Genomic DNA, 23,016 nt, shown 5'->3' on the forward strand with positions numbered 1-23,016 from the left:
AAGGCAGTTTTCTCCAGATTGATGAGACACTGGTAGGATTCCTCCACAAGTGAGGCCTTCCTGTTTGTGAGCTCCTCCAGTCCCTTCTGAAGTCTGATGAGCACATTCTCTTTCTCCCCAGCACCTTTCTCACTGATGTCATACTTGTGTTTTAACTGTTCATATGTCCTGGTAACCATCCTGGTCTTGAGAACATACCTTACATTTCCCTTGACATGCTTGGTGTAGTGGCATTTGTTAGTACACACAGTACAGTGGTTGTCCTCCATCACAAGGCACCCGGCGGGATTAAAAGCCCACCAGCAGCCTGGATAGTGACAGTTCTCCTTACAGACTGTACAGATGGTCGCTCCTTGATTGAGAATAAACCAATTCCCTGATGTATCTACTAAGATTTTATCTTTGTAAATTTTCTCAATTTCAAATGAGAAATTCTTGTTTTCCTCCATTTCATTCTTATATTTCTCCAGGACATTTAGAGTGTCCTTGAGTTCCTTTTGCTTTCCTTCAATCTCTTTAACCCGCTCTTGTAAGTTGACAACTACAGCTTCCAACTGTTTGCGTTCTCTCAGAACTCCTTCAGTCATCCTCACACTCTTTGATTCAATGTTATTCAAAAAAGTGAAAAACCTTTCCATGGATTTTAATCCTTGATTCCAGGCCTGCTCCTGAAGGTGGTCATAATCCAGACGTTCCTGATATTCCGCATCAAAGGATTCACATTGACGGTTATTAAAGACAAAATGTACAGGATGATTCCTCTCATTTTTGGCACAGGGAACCTTTGCTGCAGTAATGGCTTGTAGCGCATTCTTTGGGGGATTCCCGTCACAATGTGTCAGAAGAGCCACAATGTTTTTTTCAATATCTTTCCCAAATAAAGATAGAACTGCATCAAAGATGTACTTCTGTCTTTCAGTGAGACGATTTGTAGTTGATTTCACCACTAAACCCACAGCATCAACTTGATGAATTCCTTTTTCAGACCTGAACAACTCAAGCAATTTTTCGGCAACCATGTTGTCTTTTTGGATTCCTTTGGTGTCTCCATATTCTGGAGTGTCGATAATGGTGAGAGAGTAGGGGATTCTCCTGCCTTCATATCCAAATACCTCATATACAGTGACTCCTGTAGTTTGACTTTCAGTCTGCTCTCCATTCTCCTGTTCTTGTTCAACAATCTCAAACCAGACGTTCTCTTTCCACTCCACCCCCAGGACATAATTGACCATGGCATTAATCAGAGTGGACTTCCCTGTTCCTGTTTCTCCAACTATCAGAATGGTTTTGTTCACCTTCACTTGATCTTTCTTTCCAAAGGTACATCTTCTGAGTTTATCTTGTTGGTCCAAACTCTCCTTCTCTGTTATTAGTTGGTATCGTGCACGGGGGTGATCTTCCTGTTCCACACTTTCCTTCTCTGTTATTAATTGACAACGTGCAGGACCTCCTTCAGGGAGAAGTTCACTTAGAATTGTGCCTTTGGTGCTTTTCATTTCTGATGATGGGACCCTAGTCATGGGAAATCAAAGATCACATGTTATTGACCTTTTAGTTTGAATATATCAGAGGAATTCAATACAATCCACGATGTATGAATTGGTGTAACTGTTACTTGTTTGTATCAAGTGTGATGTACACATCGTTTACCTCTGCTCTACAATAAAGCATATTTTAAATAGAAATGTTTTGGTTTCACATGTAATTTGTGTATGTATTGAAATGTAGATTCTCCACTTTAAATTCTGTATACATTCATGTTACATTCATAACTGTTTTACATGTTTGTACACATAATATCTGTGCTAAATTGCCACCACATTGATTGATGAAGGTAACACAATTTAACAAATCACACATACCAATTTTACTTTGAAATTCAATTTGTTTGTGCAAATAAAATGAACATGAATGCAATTTCCTTATGCGGACATAGTTAGTACCACCATACAGAATGTCTAAAGTTAGAATAAGGTGCACAGAAACAGGTGCAAATGAATAGAAAGTCATTAAAGAGTAAACTGGAAGGATCTAGCCTTCCACATAGATTAGATAATTGGTCGGCTCTTGACCATATGGATATGTGATAACACATCATGACTCAAAGCAGTCATACATACAAGTGTTGATGTGATCACAGTACATGTCTATATAAATATGTTAAATAAAAGACAACTTTAGAGTTGGTTTCTTTTATAGAAACAAATCATGTCTGTCTTACCTGCATACACTTGATATTGTTAAAGCTACTTTTATGTCAGTATTTGACAAAAGCGATCTCCTACATAGACATGCATCTGTATTGGTGTTGTAACCTCTGGATGTAGTTCATCATGCTGTCTTGTGCATTATTAAAGTTTAGCACACATCATTGTTTCCTGCTCTCTCTAGTCGACTGGGACTCCTTGAGCTCCAGGAGGTCCAGACACTATAATGTGTAAACTGTCCAGTTATCTTGCATCTAAATTAATTTGGAGGTCTGGCGGTTATCAAACACAAACCCAAGAGTGGTTAGTGTAGGAGATTCCTCCTTTGAATTCCATGCCCCTCACTCTCGGAGTGAACTACAGAAATGTATTAGACTGGAATTTCTGATTTTTTGCAGAACATTTGGATGCACTGATAAATGGTCAAGCATTCTGTTGAATGTAATTGTTATTCATAATAGTTTTTAAACTGACTTAGTCTGACTCTTCTGTATGAATAAAGATGAATACAATAGAACAATCTTTATCAACCAGTAAATTGTATATCTTAATATGTTATATTGCAATGTCCTTGGGTGTTCCATCGGTCCAGACTAATGCCTCTGATAGAGCACAGGGTAGAAACAGGTGAACTGCTCATTCAGTAAAGACTCCCCTCTGTCTTTCCTAACTGTTTGTCTAATTAAGCCTAAAACGTAGATTTCACAGAATGTAAATACTTTTATTGGAGATTCTCCGTTAAGTATTCTTTTAGTCCAGAAAGAGACTTAATCTGTTTTAGATAAAACAGCCTGGAGATTTAAACATTTGCATATTTAATAACATTTGACATAACAGAGAACTATTTGAATACTCACTTGGACGCCATTATGGTAATTTCGTTGTGTGGTCCACCCAAGATACTGTTGACAAGAGTTGGCAGGATTCAGTTCTATGAATGGAGAAAATGTAACCTAGTTTCAATCAAAAACACTTGACATTAAAAAAAGTAAAGACACCACATTACAAAAACACACACATGAAAAACATTTTTTCCCCTAAATATGTACTTTTCAATGGATTTCAGAATGTTTGTACACACAACTGTTTAATTCACACCAGCAGGAAAGCCTCATTGATGAATACCACTTGTATATGAGAGCTCAACCAAGGCTATTTGCAATTTGACACACCCCTAATTAACCATATATGGTCCAATCAATGGCTTTGTTGATGTAGTTGAACTCATTTTGTGATGGTGCTTTTATGGCAATGTGTGTGTCGTCTATAGCCCAGATTGTATTAGGGAATCCATTAAAGGCAAAGAAACCTCTTTTTACTTCCACTTGTTATGCCATGGTATATGGAAATTTAATGTAGCTGTTAGTTTGCTTGGTGACTGCATCCAAAATAGCGGGCATCCATCTACTTTTGGAGGGTTGAGAGATGCCAGACGGATCTGCAAGCTCGTGCCAGTTCTTCCAACGGAGCAAGATCAAACATCTCTAATTGTATGTTCGATTATCTCAGTGTCGTACAAAGGTAGGTCCACAATATTACAAACATATAACAAACAAAGCAAATTTAACAAATAAATGACATACACTTGATGTTGTTAAGCTACTTTTATGTCAGTCTTCGACAAAAGCAATCTCCTACATTTACATGCATCTGTATTGGTGTTGTAACCTCTGGATGTAGTTCATCATGCTGTCTTGTGCTTTATTAATGGTGCCAAGGTTAGCACACATCATTGTTTCCTGCTGTCTCTATTCAGCTGGGACTCCTTGAGCTCCAGGAGGTCCAGACACTATAATGTGTAAACTGTCCAGTTATCTAGCAACTAAATTAATTTAGAGGTCTGGCGGTTATCAAACACAATCCAAGAGTGGTTAGTGTAGGAGATTGCATGTTGTATTCCATAGCCAATGTTAACTTTATAAAACATGAACATCTATGACATGGGACAGTTAAGACAAGCTGTAAGAAAGATTGTAAGAAACAGTCTGTCACAGAAACAGTCTGTCACAGACTCAGGATCTTGCCTCCAGGGTGATGACCATGAACAGGCCTCTCATTTCATTAACTTTGATTAGCTGGTTTCATAAATTAATGTTAAAATATATGATCATTATTTGGATACATTACAACCAGCAATTAATAAGGCAATGTGTGATAAATCAATGGTCAAATGGTTGGCTGAATAAAGCAACATAAATCAGGTAGACGGGGGTCCCAAACCGATAGTTTTTTCAACTTATATTTGAACAGAGTTTCACTCACAGACGCCAGAAAAATGTACTTTCTGTTAAGTTTCACATTTTTTGCGCTATGATGGCGTGAACAAGGTTTTGACGCTTGATGCCTCTGTTCTGTTTCATTTACTCCCATGCATTCTGTCTTGTGTAATTTGAGCTGGATTCTGTGAGAGCAGCATATCCCACACCAGCCATATTTGTCTCAGTTTTTTCCGTCACCTATTTTGCACGGATCCAGTATCAAAAAAATGGTATCAAAAGCGATCACATTTCATAAGATTGCACAGACTTACGAGATTATTATAGTTTTAGTTTTTTTATTGTCCGCTATTCGCGCTGTGGATGTGCTTCATTCACATCTATTTTGCTTCCTTCGCTGAGTCAAGCTGCTGGAGCTGCTGTCTTACAAAGAGTTGACAATACCCAGGCCTGCAGATTTAACTGGAAACCGCAGTAAATTGCCTACAGAAAAGCCGCAATGAAGAAATCTCAGCTAAGATCACAAACAATCCTGTGTAGAGAATAATTCGTTTTACAGTACGCTGAACCTGTAGGAAATGGCAGCTTTTTTTCTCTGGGGACTACTAGCATTTTATTACACTGTCAGCTTCCCTAACAACATTGCCAAATCATAATCTTTGGCCTTTAGGCTACTCCCATTACATTCATATACACACCCAAATATGTAAAAGTAGGTAAACCATATTGAAATGAAAGATTTAAGTCTATTTGTAGTGACTCACATGCATCAGAATGGTAATGGGGAAGTTCATGAAAACAGGGAAGATCATCAATTAATAATTGATCAATTAATAATTGACAGTATAAAATGCATGCATTTCTTTGTCATAATTATTAAATAGCTACAGTCAAATTAATAGGAGTAAAATACCTATTGGGCCAATTGCTAAATAGTGGACATCAACAGTACTTGCGTAACTCTGGTTCTATGAAAGAAGCTTCTCTGAAATCAATGGGACTTTTTCAAGAGGGTAATGCCATGGACCAGCAGGTATTCCTACTTGGACTGGTTCCGTTCTATGGACGTGAGTTTCAGACATGCTCCTCTATAGCATTTCTCATGTTTGAGCAGCTGAGACCTGTTATGGAAATGTCCTGAACAACTGTAACAATTATGTATGCGTGCACTGATAGGGTGGAAAATTACTAGATGCTCTGTTGTGTTAGGTGAGGAGGAAAAGTACTGGGGCAATTGTTGTACGGACATTTCTTATATGAGAAAATGTCGTTCTGTTTACGTGTTGAGACCAGTACGAATGGCAGTTTCTACAGATAATGAGACGCGGTCTTATCTTGTGCCTGACACCAGAGAGAGGAGCAAGGCTGATGAAGAGGAAGTCCCACTATGCCAAGTGGCATCAATAGATTCATATTTATTGGAATTGCTAGATAAAGTCTTAACAATTCTACATTCTCTATCCCTTATCATTCTGTTGAATACAATTCTCTGACCATTCAGGTAGGTGAGTTCTCCCAGAAACTTAACAAAGCATAATAGACTATAAACTATCAATAAACTATTCATGAAACCAATATAATCCACTCAAGAGAATTTATTACAAGCTTGTAGGTGACAAAGTTTCCATAAATGTCATAAGTTGCTGAACAAAGTGGTCAGCAACGTATGACATCAGTGTACAACTTCATTATAAGGCAACTTATGCCCATCAGTGTACAACCTCAGTGCCAGACAACGTATGACATCAGTGTACAACCTCATTATAAGACAACATATGACATCAGTGTACAACTTCATTATAAGACAACGTATGACATCAGTGTACAACCTCATTATAAGACAACATATGACATCAGTGTACAACTTAATTATAAGACAACGTATGACATCAGTCTACAACCTCATTATAAGACAACGTATGAAATCAGTGTACAACTTAATTATAAGACAACGTATGACATCAGTGTACAACTTCATTATAAGACAAAAGTGTACGATAACCAATGGGTGTGTCTGTTCTTGACTTAGGGACTATCTGACAAGTCTAATTCAGCTCCTCTCCATACCTGCCTAACCACTCCTTTTCGATCACATGCTGCTATTGGAATGTCAAAAATACACAGATGCTTCTGTAGGGTCTCCACACAGGTTCTAAGGTCATGCCGTAACCACCCTGTCTTGACCAATGGGTAGATCACTCTGTCTTACAATATGGTATCAGGAAGCATAGATTTGAATGTGTCCCTAGTTTATAAGAGTGGCAATTCCTCAATACCAGTCTTATCCTCAGTTTATCAATCCAACCCCAAATATGCCCATGTCACCCATACCTGAATCCACGGACAAACCAGGAGTTCCTAGAATACTGTACTCAATGCTCAAACACAGATATTGTGATATATGTACATTCTCACATTATTCTGACATTCCCACTGTAGATAGTGTATATCAGTCATTACACGTTTATGGCAACAGCAGTGAAATAATATAAAACAATATGGAATGGATTCATATATTTTAATAGATTACGTAACACACTGTAGATAGATATCATTCAGATAGAAGGTTATTTTGAAAGGAAGTAGACCAATTGTTGGTTATGTACAATGTAAGGAACACTACGTTTAAACCCACCCACTTTGGAAAATGTATTGATGTTTGAAAAAATAACTATACAACTAAGACCAAGCCGTTTTTCACTTATTTGGTTGTTGAAGAAAAAGTCTAGATGAGCCTTTTTACATTCGTGAAAAAAATTACTTTTTAGGATAACATTTGAACACATTCTAATATTGAGATTAAACGAGATGAATTACTTTAATCGTTTGACAGCACTAATATACATATAGACTGATATCCTTTGTGTCTAGTAGGCCTGGGTCAATGTGTGAGTTTGGTGGTATGTGCTGTTGCATAGATGTGTGTCCCTTAATACACACACAGCATAAATATGTATGTTATAAACAGTTTTTTTTTTATCCTGTTCCTTGAACATATTTCACTGTGCTCATACATTTCTTTTTGTGCTCCTACATTTTTTCATTTAGGAACACATGTACTCCTTGGGAAAACAGTTAGCATAGAGCCCTGCAATCATTATAATACAGCAAATAATATCAACAAACAAGAATAATAAGAATAATTATAAAGCAGATACTCACATCCCAATGAACATCCAGATGTCAAGCTGACATCCATCCCCATGTGTTCTTATTTATAGCTGACCACAATCATGGAAGGAGGAGCTGACATTCAGTGACCAATCAGAACATCCATGTACAACTCACAGTGTGTGGAGCTGATTTCAGAAAAACATTGTGCAGTTAGATAATGTGTAGAGAATGCAGAAGTATTTCTGTGATATCACCTGACTAAATGGAGAGACTGGATGACTGGACTGGAGTTCAGACAACACAAATAACCAGAAAAGAAAACAGGCTGCACTTAAAAGGGATGAATGTTGTTGTCCCTGGCTGGTTTCGATCCACAGTTTTTTATGTGGCAGACTGTCTTTAACCAGTATGCTATTTAAACAGCGGGAATGCAACTTTGACCTCAGCCGTTACATTTGTGCTGTAATATCGTGGACAATAGAACGTTTATTAACAGAACTAAAGTGTACTCTTGTACAAACATTTCTGTACATGGCCTGCTAATAGCTATACAGCCTACCTAAAATGAAAACAATGACTCCAATCAGTTCATGGCTGATTCGTTTCTTAAGAAAACAATAACATTATAAAGGGTTCACATAATAAAATTATTCTCTTAAATATATGAGATTCATGGTACTACAAGGTGGATATTGTTGTGCGACTGTTGAAAAGTAACGCGTGGATCAATATTTCTGACAGGGGAAATGAACTGGGCTGAAACTATTAAGAATGGGGATGTTCCCAGAAGACCACAGGGCTCGAGGTCAGTCCACCTCCATGTAGTCTCCAAATGCAACTTTTATCCCAGCCATTACATTTTAGCTGAAATAACGTGGGCAACAGAATGTTAATTAACAGAACTACCGTGTACTCTTGTACAAAGATTACTGTAGATGGTCGTCCATACAATAACAGTTGAATAGCTAACCAGTATGCTATGTGAAAATTGAAAAGCATTGGCTGAATCGCAAATGAGATACTACATACTATGTACTGCCAGTACATACATCGTGGATGATGGTAAAGTATGTACTGTTTTTTAAATTATAAGCTAGTTTGCCAGTATTGGGACGGATTGGGAAATACTACCTCGTCAGAAAATTGCGTTTCCATATTAGATAATTTTGTCACGCATTAACATCAAGCAAATTTTGAATATTTAGCAAGAATCCATTAATCATTGTGTTAAACTGACTAACGTTTCTTATTTAGTTTACTTCCACCACAAATACCATCTATGAACTGTATGACTTTAGCCACTGGTCGTTTTAACAGCTTATTAGCCAGTAATAGGGTGTTAAAACGACCTTCTAAGTACTTGGAATAGTCATGAAAATGTAGCAATTGCTAGTGAGACTGAAGATGAACTTTACACTGCCAAAGCCATTTCATTTCATGGCATAACAATGTAAAAAGATTTTCATTCATAAATTACATTGATACAATACCTATCAATATACAAACCCGATTCCAAAAAAGTTGGGACACTGTACAATTGTGAATAAAAACAGAATGCAATGATGTGGAAGTTTCAAATTTCTATATTTTATTCAGAATACAACATAGATGACATATCAAATGTTTAAACTGAGAACATTTATCACTTCAAGGGAAAAATAAGTTGATTTTAAATTTCATGGCATCAAAACATCTCAAAAAAGTTGGGACAAGGCCATGTTTACCACTGTGTGGCATCCCCTCTTCTTTTTATAACAGACTGCAAACGTATGGGGACTGAGGAGACAAGTTGCTCAAGTTTATGAATAGGAATGTTGTCCCATTCTTGTTTAATGCAGGCTTTTAGTTGCTCAACAGTCTTAGGTCTTCTTTGCCGCACCTTCCTCTTTATGATGCGCCAAATGTTTTCAATGGGTGAAAGATCTGGACTGCAGGCTGGCCATTTCAGTACCCGGATCCTTCTTCTATGCAGCCATGACATTGTAATTGATGCAGTATGTGGTCTGGCATTGTGATGTTGGAAAATGCAAAGTCTTCCCTAAAAGAGACAATGTCTGGATGGGAGCATATGTTGTTCTAGAACTTGGATATAACTGTCAGCATTGATGGTGCCTTTCCAGATGTGTAGGCTGCCCATGCCACACGCACTCATGCAACCCCATACCATCAGAGATGCAGGCTTCTGAACTGAGCGCTGATAACAATGATCTTCAAATTTTTATTCGTCTAACCACAGAACACTTTTCCAATTTGCCACAGTCCATTTTAAATGATCCTTGGCCCAGAGAAAACGCCTTCGCTTCTGGATCCTGTTTAGATACGGCTTCTTTTTTGACCTATAGAGTTTTAGCCGGCAACAGCAAATGGCACGGTGGATTGTGTTCACCGACAATGTTTTCTGGAAGTATTCCTGAGCCCATGTTGTGATTTCCATTACAGTATCATTCCTGTATTTGATGCAGTGCCGTCTGAGGGCCCGAAGATCACAGGCATCCAGTATGGTTTTCTGGCCTTGACACTTACGCACAGAGATTGTTCCAGATTCTCTGAATCTTTGGATGATATTATGCACTGTAGATGATGATAACTTCAAACTCCTTGCAATATTTCTCTGAGAAACTCCTTTCTGATATTGCTCGACTATTTGTTGCCGCAGCATTGGGGGAATTGGTGATCCTCTGCCCATCTTGACTTCTGAGAGACACTGCCACTCTGAGAGGCTCTTTTTATACCCAATCATGTTGCCAATTGACGTAATAAGTTGCAAATTGGTCCTCCAGCTGTTCCTTATCTGTACATTTAACTTTTCCGGCCTCTTATTGCTACCTGTCCCAAATTTTTGTAATCGGGTTTGTAAACTAATGAGGCAACGAGTACTTTGTGTTTTAGAACATAGCAGTTGGAAGTATTACTGACAATCGGTCTTGTGAATTTGGACGATGCTAAGAACGTTAATTACAGCCTGGGAAAGAGCTGAATAATGGATGGAATGAAGGGTAAAAAACAAGCTATGCCCCATTTCTTTGTTATGTTTGCTTAAGAAATGACAGGGGAAGAAGTGTTATCAGATGCAATGGAGCCATTCCATGCCTTTCCACATACTGTAGATGACAGAGTGGTAAAACTAGTTTTCCAGGTTGAGCCCAGCCAGATTTTCAAGCGCAAGGGAATGACCCTCACCTTCCCTCAACCCCTTCCCCCAGCCCAATACCACTCCATCTCAAGAGATAAAATCTACTGAAGGTGAAGTTGCCTCTCTAGTGTCCTTCCTTGCAGGGTACAACCCTAACCTTAACCCTAACACCATTCCTTTTTTAATTATTGTGTAAAATGCATTCAAATAAGTGTATCCACAAGTCTCTGTGATGTACCGTTCATTTTCTGAAAGCAGGTATAATCCTAACTGTTATCATGATAGGCTCACCATATTAGATGGTTACAGTGAGGGAAAAAAATATTTGATCACCTGCTGATTTTGTTCGTTTGCCCTCTGACAAAGAAATGATGAGTCTATAATGTTAATGGTAGGTTTATTTGAACATTGAGAGACAGAATAACAACTAAAATAATCCAGAAAAATGCATGTCAAAAATGTTATAAATTGATTTGCATTTTAACCCTTTGACACGTACGATCACACCAGTGTGATCAGGCTAGAGTTGTCCCTGAAGCGTACAATCACACCAGTGTGATCAGGCTAGAGTTGTCCCTGAAGCGTACAATCACACCAGTGTGATCAGGCTAGAGTGGTCCCTGAAGCGTACGATCACACCAGTGTAATCAGGCTAGAGTGGTCCCTGAAGCGTACGATCACACCAGTGTGATCAGGCTAGAGTTGTCCCTGAAGTATACGATCACACCAGTGTGATCAGGCTAGAGTGGTCCCTGAAGTGTACGATCACACCAGTGTGATCAGGCTAGAGTGGTCCCTGAAGCGTACGATCACACCAGTGTGATCAGGCTAGAGTGGTTCCTGAAGTATACGATCACACCAGTGTGATCAGGCTAGAGTGGTCCCTGAAGTGTACGATCACACCAGTGTGATTAGAACGTATTGTTTAGAACGCATCATTAGAACGCCTTGGTACAAGTAACGTAACTATGGCTGGTCAGACCGCGCAGTTATTTAATCACATTAAGCTCAAACAGTGTTTATAACTTTATTTCCTGATTGTAATTGTTTCAAGACCATGCTATGATATTAACCAGGTAGAAAGCATTCAAATCGGGACTAGAAGTGTTACTTACGTACCAACAGACAGCCAACACTAGCAGTTATATTTTTCTACAATAAATAAATAATACACAAAAACAAACGATATTAGCAACTACTATAGATCATCTTAAGATTTCCTCGAAGAGCTGACAACCGGTCAAAACCATTGTGTAAAAACTTTCTAGAAGTTACGATACCCGTTGTGGGCGCCGATATGCTTTTTATATAGTTTGTTCATTTTCACTGCACTGAATTACAGGTCATGCTTTGTTAGCTAGCGGTTAGCTGACGTTTGCTAGCTAGCTACAGTTACACATCAACCAGCTTTTGCAGCTCTTTGAATTCGAGTCAATGAGAGAAGCTTGCAATGCAATGTATGTAGTGTTCCTTGCCACTCATTTGCCAAACTCAGACATTCCCTCTCCCGTCCTGCTACTGAAACCCTAATACATGCATTCATAACCTCCCGTCTTGACTACTGCAGGCCACCTCATAATCCCCAAGTCCAAGCTCCAAGGCTTTGGTGACAGGGCATTCTCAAGGGCTGCTCCTAGGCTTTTGAACTCTCTCCCCAAAACCCTCCGTGACTCTGAGACTATCCCCATCTTCCAGCAACGCCTCAAGACTCATCTGTTCAAAATCGCCTATCCCTAGCCATGCCCAATTCTATTCTCTCAATCCTCTTTGTTTTCTCACTGATTGTTTTTTTTTTGATTGTTTGTTTCTCTTCCTGTTCATTTTGTATGGTGTCTTTGGGTCCCTGAAAAGCGCTATATAAATATAATTCATATTATTATTAAAATACAAATCTAATTTTCGGATTCTGAGAATGTTTAGGCCAGCAGAGAAGGCCTTGCTGGCCCTGACGGCCCACCACTGGACAAAGATTTAAGCAGGGTAAGGGACAATCAAACAATTCAGAACATGAATATTATTTAAACTAATCCTCATTACCCCAAAGCTTTCTAGAATCATGTTTTGTTCAAATAAATACCTTATGACAGGAAGAGGCTTCAAAAGTGGGTGGAAGAATGCTATAGGTTCCAGAAAGTGATGTCCGTGTACTGGGCTTCTGAGGATAACTTCCAGAGGCACATTCACCTCAGATCCAGGAGACATCAGCTGTTTTCTGGGAATAGTGTGCCCGGGGTCATCCTAAAAAACAATATTACACTACTGTAAATAAAGTACATACAAGCTTGCCGTTTCATTGGCCGAGCTGTGCACAAGGAGGAATACACAAATTCAACAAGTAATGGGGACATCTGGTCTTGATGTAAACATATCAACATTAGAGGCCTTAAGGTCTTTGTCTTTCATGATATTGCTTATTGAAATGGTAACTGTAGCACCATTATATCATACAACTTTGCCTTATGTCATACATCTTTATGAATAGAGTTTACATCTATTCAAGCTTCAATCAGCTATGTATTTTTTCTAAAGCATTTTGAGGATTCGTATGAGCTGAAATTTTCCCAGTTGCATTAAATGTTGAGTGGCTTTAAAAAATGTATCTATAATATTAACAAAAACAAGGTAATTAATGACTAGAATAAAAAGCAGGGTTTATTTTATTATACTCGGACGCCTCCAATTATACAGCAAATCAATTAACGGCTGCGCAATATACACATAATGCAGTTAGCTAGCTAGCATGTAAACTAATGTGGCAACGAGTACTTTGTGTTTTAGAACATAGCAGTTGGAAGTATTACTGACAATCGGTCTTGTGAATTTGGACGATGCTAAGAACGTTAATTACAGCCTGGGAAAGAGCTGAATAATGGATGGAATGAAGGGTAAAAAACAAGCTATGCCCCATTTCTTTTTTATGTTTGCTTAAGAAATGACAGGGTAAGAAGTGTTATCAGATGCAATAGAGCCATTCCATGCCTTTCCACATACTGTAGATGACAGAGTGGTAAAACTAGTTTTCCAGGTTGAGCCCAGCCAGATTTTCAAGCGCAAGGGAATGACCCTCACCTTCCCTCAACCCCTTCCCCCAGCCCAATACCACTCCATCTCAAGAGATAAAATCTACTGAAGTTGAAGTTGCCTCTCCCAAACCCTAACACCATTCCTTTTTTAATTATTGTGTAAAATGCATTCAAATAAGTGTATCCACAAGTCTCTGTGATGTACCGTTCATTTTCTGAAAGCAGGTATAATCCTAACTGTTATCATGATAGGCTCACCATATTAGATGGTTACAGTGAGGGAAAAAAATATTTGATCACCTGCTGATTTTGTTCGTTTGCCCTCTGACAAAGAAATGATGAGCCTATAATGTTAATGGTAGGTTTATTTGAACATTGAGAGACAGAATAACAACTAAAATAATCCAGAAAAATTCATGTCAAAAATGTTATAAATTGATTTGCATTTTAACCCTTTGACATGTACGATCACACCAGTGTGATCAGGCTAGAGTTGTCCCTGAAGCGTACAATCACACCAGTGTGATCAGGCTAGAGTTGTCCCTGAAGCGTACAATCACACCAGTGTGATCAGGCTAGAGTGGTCCCTGAAGCGTACGATCACACCAGTGTGATCAGGCTAGAGTTGTCCCTGAAGTATACGATCACACCAGTGTGATCAGGCTAGAGTTGTCCCTGAAGTATACGATCACACCAGTGTGATCAGGCTAGAGTGGTCCCTGAAGTGTACGATCACACCAGTGTGATCAGGCTAGAGTGGTCCCTGAAGTGTACGATCACACCAGTGTGATCAGGCTAGAGTGGTCCCTGAAGCGTACGATCACACCAGTGTGATCAGGCTAGAGTTGTCCCTGAAGAATACGATCACACCAGTGTGATCAGGCTAGAGTGGTTCCTGAAGTGTACGATCACACCAGTGTGATCAGGCTAGAGTGGTCCCTGAAGTGTACGATCACACCAGTGTGATTAGAACGTATTGTTTAGAACGCATCATTAGAACGCCTTGGTACAAGTAACGTAACTATGGCTGGTCAGACCGCGCAGTTATTTAATCACATTAAGCTCAAACAGTGTTTATAACTTTATTTCCTGATTGTAATTGTTTCAAGACCATGCTATGATATTAACCAGGTAGCAAGCATTCAAATCGGGACTAGAAGTGTTACTTACGTACCAACAGACAGCCAACACTAGCAGTTATATTTTTCTACAATAAATAAATAATACACAAAAACAAACGATATTAGCAACTACTATAGATCATCTTAAGATTTCCTCGAAGAGCTGACAACCGGTCAAAACCATTGTGTAAAAACTTTCTAGAAGTTACGATACCCGTTGTGGGCGCCGATATGCTTTTTATATAGTTTGTTCATTTTCACTGCACTGAATTACAGGTCATGCTTTGTTAGCTAGCGGTTAGCTGACGTTTGCTAGCTAGCTACAGTTACACATCAACCAGCTTTTGCAGCTCTTTGAATTCGAGTCAATGAGAGAAGCTTGCAATGCAATGTATGTAGTGTTCCTTGCCACTCATTTGCCAAACTCAGACATTCCCTCTCCCGTCCTGCTACTGAAACCCTAATACATGCATTCATAACCTCCCGTCTTGACTACTGCAGGCCACCTCATAATCCCCAAGTCCAAGCTCCAAGGCTTTGGTGACAGGGCATTCTCAAGGGCTGCTCCTAGGCTTTTGAACTCTCTCCCCAAAACCCTCCGTGACTCTGAGACTATCCCCATCTTCCAGCAACGCCTCAAGACTCATCTGTTCAAAATCGCCTATCCCTAGCCATGCCCAATTCTATTCTCTCAATCCTCTTTGTTTTCTCACTGATTGTTTTTTTTTTGATTGTTTGTTTCTCTTCCTGTTCATTTTGTATGGTGTCTTTGGGTCCCTGAAAAGCGCTATATAAATATAATTCATATTATTATTAAAATACAAATCTAATTTTCGGATTCTGACAATCTTTAGGCCAGCAGAGAAGGCCTTGCTGGCCCTGATGGCCCACCACTGGACAAAGATTTAAGCAGGGTAAGGGACAATCAAACAATTCAGAACATGAATATTATTTAAACTAATCCTCATTACCCCAAAGCTTTCTAGAATCATGTTTTGTTCAAATAAATACCTTATGACAGGAAGAGGCTTCAAAAGTGGGTGGAAGAATGCTATAGGTTCCAGAAAGTGATGTCCGTGTACTGGGCTTCTGAGGATAACTTCCAGAGGCACATTCACCTCAGATCCAGGAGACATCAGCTGTTTTCTGGGAATAGTGTGCCCGGGGTCATCCTAAAAAACAATATTACACTACTGTAAATAAAGTACATACAAGCTTGCCGTTTCATTGGCCGAGCTGTGCACAAGGAGGAATACACAAATTCAACAAGTAATGGGGACATCTGGTCTTGATGTAAACATATCAACATTAGAGGCCTTAAGGTCTTTGTCTTTCATGATATTGCTTATTGAAATGGTAACTGTAGCACCATTATATCATACAACTTTGCCTTATGTCATACATCTTTATGAATAGAGTTTACATCTATTCAAGCTTCAATCAGCTATGTATTTTTTCTAAAGCATTTTGAGGATTCGTATGAGCTGAAATTTTCCCAGTTGCATTAAATGTTGAGTGGCTTTAAAAAATTTATCTATAATATTAACAAAAACAAGGTAATTAATGACTAGAATAAAAAGCAGGGTTTATTTTATTATACTCGGACGCCTCCAATTATACAGCAAATCAATTAACGGCTGCGCAATATACACATAATGCAGTTAGCTAGCTAGCATGTAAACTAATGTGGCAACGAGTACTTTGTGTTTTAGAACATAGCAGTTGGAAGTATTACTGACAATCGGTCTTGTGAATTTGGACGATGCTAAGAACGTTAATTACAGCCTGGGAAAGAGCTGAATAATGGATGGAATGAAGGGTAAAAAACAAGCTATGCCCCATTTCTTTTTTATGTTTGCTTAAGAAATGACAGGGTAAGAAGTGTTATCAGATGCAATAGAGCCATTCCATGCCTTTCCACATACTGTAGATGACAGAGTGGTAAAACTAGTTTTCCAGGTTGAGCCCAGCCAGATTTTCAAGCGCAAGGGAATGACCCTCACCTTCCCTCAACCCCTTCCCCCAGCCCAATACCACTCCATCTCAAGAGATAAAATCTACTGAAGGTGAAGTTGCCTCTCTAGTGTCCTTCCTTGCAGGGTACAACCCTAACCTTAACCCTAACACCATTCCTTTTTTAATTATTGTGTAAAATGCATTCAAATAAGTGTATCCACAAGTCTCTGTGATGTACCGTTCATTTTCTGAAAGCAGGTATAATCCTAACTGTTATCATGATAGGCTCACCATATTAGATGGTTACAGTGAGGGAAAAAAATATTTGATCACCTGCTGATTTTGTTCGTTTGCCCTCTGACAAAGAAATGATGAGTCTATAATGTTAATGGTAGGTTTATTTGAACATTGAGAGACAGAATAACAACTAAAATAATCCAGAAAAATGCATGTCAAAAATGTTATAAATTGATTTGCATTTTAACCCTTTGACACGTACGATCACACCAGTGTGATCAGGCTAGAGTTGTCCCTGAAGCGTACAATCACACCAGTGTGATCAGGCTAGAGTTGTCCCTGAAGCGTACAATCACACCAGTGTGATCAGGCTAGAGTGGTCCCTGAAGCGTACGATCACACCAGTGTAATCAGGCTAGAGTGGTCCCTGAAGCGTACGATCACACCAGTGTGATCAGGCTAGAGTTGTCCCTGAAGTATACGATCACACCAGTGTGATCAGGCTAGAGTGGTCCCTGAAGCGTACGATCACACCAGTGTGATCAGGCTAGAGTTGTCCCTGAAGTATACGATCACACCAGTGTGATCAGGCTAGAGTGGTCCCTGAAGTATACGATCACACCAGTGTGATCAGGCTAGAGTGGTCCCTGAAGTGTACGATCACACCAGTGTGATTAGAACGTATTGTTTAGAACGCATCATTAGAACGCCTTGGTACAAGTAACGTAACTATGGCTGGTCAGACCGCGCAGTTATTTAATCACATTAAGCTCAAACAGTGTTTATAACTTTATTTCCTGATTGTAATTGTTTCAAGACCATGCTATGATATTAACCAGGTAGAAAGCATTCAAATCGGGACTAGAAGTGTTACTTACGTACCAACAGACAGCCAACACTAGCAGTTATATTTTTCTACAATAAATAAATAAATAAATAATACACAAAAACAAACGATATTAGCAACTACTATAGATCATCTTAAGATTTCCTCGAAGAGCTGACAACCGGTCAAAACCATTGTGTAAAAACTTTCTAGAAGTTACGATACCCGTTGTGGGCGCCGATATGCTTTTTATATAGTTTGTTCATTTTCACTGCACTGAATTACAGGTCATGCTTTGTTAGCTAGCGGTTAGCTGACGTTTGCTAGCTAGCTACAGTTACACATCAACCAGCTTTTGCAGCTCTTTGAATTCGAGTCAATGAGAGAAGCTTGCAATGCAATGTATGTAGTGTTCCTTGCCACTCATTTGCCAAACTCAGACATTCCCTCTCCCGTCCTGCTACTGAAACCCTAATACATGCATTCATAACCTCCCGTCTTGACTACTGCAGGCCACCTCATAATCCCCAAGTCCAAGCTCCAAGGCTTTGGTGACAGGGCATTCTCAAGGGCTGCTCCTAGGCTTTTGAACTCTCTCCCCAAAACCCTCCGTGACTCTGAGACTATCCCCATCTTCCAGCAACGCCTCAAGACTCATCTGTTCAAAATCGCCTATCCCTAGCCATGCCCAATTCTATTCTCTCAATCCTCTTTGTTTTCTCACTGATTGTTTTTTTTTTGATTGTTTGTTTCTCTTCCTGTTCATTTTGTATGGTGTCTTTGGGTCCCTGAAAAGCGCTATATAAATATAATTCATATTATTATTAAAATACAAATCTAATTTTCGGATTCTGACAATCTTTAGGCCAGCAGAGAAGGCCTTGCTGGCCCTGATGGCCCACCACTGGACAAAGATTTAAGCAGGGTAAGGGACAATCAAACAATTCAGAACATGAATATTATTTAAACTAATCCTCATTACCCCAAAGCTTTCTAGAATCATGTTTTGTTCAAATAAATACCTTATGACAGGAAGAGGCTTCAAAAGTGGGTGGAAGAATGCTATAGGTTCCAGAAAGTGATGTCCGTGTACTGGGCTTCTGAGGATAACTTCCAGAGGCACATTCACCTCAGATCCAGGAGACATCAGCTGTTCTCTGGGAATAGTGTGCCCGGGGTCATCCTAAAAACAATATTACACTACTGTAAATAAAGTATATACAAGCTTGCCGTTTCATTGGCCGAGCTGTGCACAAGGAGGAATACACAAATTCAACAAGTAATGGGGACATCTGGTCTTGATGTAAACATATCAACATTAGAGGCTTTAAGGTCTTTGTCTTTCATGATATTGCTTATTGAAATGGTAACTGTAGCACCATTATATCATACAACTTTGCCTTATGTCATACATCTTTATGAATAGAGTTTACATCTATTCAAGCTTCAATCAGCTATGTATTTTTTCTAAAGCATTTTGAGGATTCGTATGAGCTGAAATTTTCCCAGTTGCATTAAATGTTGAGTGGCTTTAAAAAATGTATCTATAATATTAACAAAAACAAGGTAATTAATGACTAGAATAAAAAGCAGGGTTTATTTTATTATACTCGGACGCCTCCAATTATACAGCAAATCAATTAACGGCTGCGCAATATACACATAATGCAGTTAGCTAGCTAGCATGTAAACTAATGTGGCAACGAGTACTTTGTGTTTTAGAACATAGCAGTTGGAAGTATTACTGACAATCGGTCTTGTGAATTTGGACGATGCTAAGAACGTTAATTACAGCCTGGGAAAGAGCTGAATAATGGATGGAATGAAGGGTAAAAAACAAGCTATGCCCCATTTCTTTTTTATGTTTGCTTAAGAAATGACAGGGTAAGAAGTGTTATCAGATGCAATAGAGCCATTCCATGCCTTTCCACATACTGTAGATGACAGAGTGGTAAAACTAGTTTTCCAGGTTGAGCCCAGCCAGATTTTCAAGCGCAAGGGAATGACCCTCACCTTCCCTCAACCCCTTCCCCCAGCCCAATACCACTCCATCTCAAGAGATAAAATCTACTGAAGTTGAAGTTGCCTCTCCCAAACCCTAACACCATTCCTTTTTTAATTATTGTGTAAAATGCATTCAAATAAGTGTATCCACAAGTCTCTGTGATGTACCGTTCATTTTCTGAAAGCAGGTATAATCCTAACTGTTATCATGATAGGCTCACCATATTAGATGGTTACAGTGAGGGAAAAAAATATTTGATCACCTGCTGATTTTGTTCGTTTGCCCTCTGACAAAGAAATGATGAGCCTATAATGTTAATGGTAGGTTTATTTGAACATTGAGAGACAGAATAACAACTAAAATAATCCAGAAAAATGCATGTCAAAAATGTTATAAATTGATTTGCATTTTAACCCTTTGACACGTACGATCACACCAGTGTGATCAGGCTAGAGTTGTCCCTGAAGTATACGTTCACACCAGTGTGATCAGGCTAGAGTGGTCCCTGAAGTGTACGATCACACCAGTGTGATCAGGCTAGAGTGGTCCCTGAAGTATACGATCACACCAGTGTGATCAGGCTAGAGTTGTCCCTGAAGTATACGATCACACCAGTGTGATCAGGCTAGAGTGGTCCCTGAAGCGTACGATCACACCAGTGTGATCAGGCTAGAGTGGTCCCTGAAGCGTACGATCACACCAGTGTGATCAGGCTAGAGTGGTCCCTGAAGTATACGATCACACCAGTGTGATCAGGCTAGAGTGGTCCCTGAAGTATACGATCACACCAGTGTGATCAGGCTAGAGTGGTCCCTGAAGTGTACGATCACACCAGTGTGATTAGAACGTATTGTTTAGAACGCATCATTAGAACGCCATGGTACAAGTAACGTAAAAATGGCTGGTCAGACCGCGCAGTTATTTAATCACATTAAGCTCAAACAGTGTTTATAACTTTATTTCCTGATTGTAATTGTTTCAAGACCATGCTATGATATTAACCAGGTAGAAAGCATTCAAATCGGGACAAGAAGTGTTACTTACGTACCAACAGACAGCCAACACTAGCAGTTATATTTTTCTACAATAAATAAATAAATAAATAAATAATACACAAAAACAAACGATATTAGCAACTACTATAGATCATCTTAAGATTTCCTCGAAGAGCTGACAACCGGTCAAAACCATTGTGTAAAAACTTTCTAGAAGTTACGATACCCGTTGTGGGCGCCGATATGCTTTTTATATAGTTTGTTCATTTTCACTGCACTGAATTACAGGTCATGCTTTGTTAGCTAGCGGTTAGCTGACGTTTGCTAGCTAGCTACAGTTACACATCAACCAGCTTTTGCAGCTCTTTGAATTCGAGTCAATGAGAGAAGCTTGCCATGCAATGTATGTAGTGTTCCTTGCCACTCATTTGCCAAACTCAGACATTCCCTCTCCCGTCCTGCTACTGAAACCCTAATACATGCATTCATAACCTCCCGTCTTGACTACTGCAGGCCACCTCATAATCCCCAAGTCCAAGCTCCAAGGCTTTGGTGACAGGGCATTCTCAAGGGCTGCTCCTAGGCTCTGGAACTCTCTCCCCAAAACCCTCCGTGACTCTGAGACTATCCCCATCTTCCAGCAACGCCTCAAGACTCATCTGTTCAAAATCGCCTATCCCTAGCCATGCCCAATTCTATTCTCTCAATCCTCTTTGTTTTCTCACTGATTGTTTTTTTTTTGATTGTTTGTTTCTCTTCCTGTTCATTTTGTATGGTGTCTTTGGGTCCCTGAAAAGCGCTATATAAATATAATTCATATTATTATTAAAATACAAATCTAATTTTCGGATTCTGACAATCTTTAGGCCAGCAGAGAAGGCCTTGCTGGCCCTGATGGCCCACCACTGGACAAAGATTTAAGCAGGGTAAGGGACAATCAAACAATTCAGAACATGAATATTATTCAAACTAATCCTCTGTCATGGTGCGGTGAGCAGCAGCGCCACCGTGCCATAGTTTCTCAGTTCCCATATCTCACAAACACATCCCGGACTGTCACGTTTCCAATCTTCCACACCAGGTCCCAATCTAGCTAATTTGTATGTGTATGTAGCAGGGGGCGCTGACTGCCGCTGCTGGCAGGTAGGAGGCGCTGGCTGCTGCTCCAATGCTACTGCTCCAATCGGCGCCGTGGCGCAGGGACAGGGGCGGCGGAAGGCTGCGGAGCAGGAAGCGGTGTGCGCCTAATTGCCAGCCTACAGCCTGGCCAGCCTGCACGGGGTCGAGGAGGCACCGGACATAGAAGAGGTGCCGTCGGGACTTTCCTCGGGCACCCACTCAGCCCCCCCCTAAAATTTTCCTGGGGGGACCTCAGACCGAGCGTTGGGCACCTCGCCCTCTTCTTCTGTGCTTTCCCAGACGAAGGGAAGATGTCCCTCCGTAGATGGAATGGGTACCGGGCCAGCAGCTCCTTTGTGCTTGTGATGGCCCGTTGTCTGCACGCCTCCCAGAGTACACGCTCGACACGCTCCACCATAAAGGGAGCTTCCCGCTCCAGGTCTCGGTAGAGGAACATGCCAAGCATGCATGAGAGGAGGCGGCGATTCCACAGGTGGTCCTCCTCCGTCATAGCCTGCTGGTTCCAGATTAGGTGGCTCATTCTGTCACAACAGGTGGTGTAGTGATGTGTTGCGAGAGCAAGGAACCAGGTGCAGGCAGGTGTAGTCGGTGTTGAGTCTTTAATTTATAAGAAATAAACAAACACCGAACACAAAACACACAAAAGCAAAGGGCTGACTAAAGCAGCAAAAACGACTATATACAATGGAACACGTACTTACAAACAACGGCAACACACACACACACACACACACACACACACACACACACACACACACACGACATCCAAACACCACAAGAACAATGAGCCACAATGTGGGGAGCAGAGGGGAAACATATATGCACATACAAATTAGCTAGATTGGGACCTGGTGTGGAAGATTGGAAACGTGACAGTCCGGGATGTGTTTGTGAGATATGGGAACTGAAAAACTATGGCACGGTGGCGCTGCTGCTCACCGCACCATGACAGAGGATTAGTTTGAATAATATTCATGTTCTGAATTGTTTGATTGTCCCTTACCCTGCTTAAATCTTTGTCCAGTGGTGGGCCATCAGGGCCA

The 23,016-nt window shown here is 40.0% G+C and overlaps 1 protein-coding gene and 1 long non-coding RNA gene across 3 annotated transcripts in view; both read right to left on the bottom strand.

Annotated features, from left to right (window-relative positions):
• The window catches only part of LOC105009144 (glutamate receptor ionotropic, NMDA 2A), a 248,229-nt gene that overhangs the window by 105,825 nt on the left and 119,388 nt on the right, over positions 1 to 23,016 (bottom strand). The window lies entirely within an intron of this gene.
• LOC117594839 lies at positions 1,424 to 12,762 on the bottom strand. The gene is made up of 4 exons (XR_004576094.1): positions 12,748 to 12,762; positions 7,586 to 7,722; positions 3,065 to 3,138; positions 1,424 to 1,512 (listed from the first exon to the last, which is right to left on the bottom strand). It is a non-coding gene; the product is annotated as an uncharacterized LOC117594839 (long non-coding RNA).

This window comes from Esox lucius, chromosome 9 (genome assembly GCF_011004845.1).
Source record: "Esox lucius isolate fEsoLuc1 chromosome 9, fEsoLuc1.pri, whole genome shotgun sequence".
Taxonomy (NCBI): Eukaryota; Metazoa; Chordata; class Actinopteri; order Esociformes; family Esocidae; genus Esox; species Esox lucius.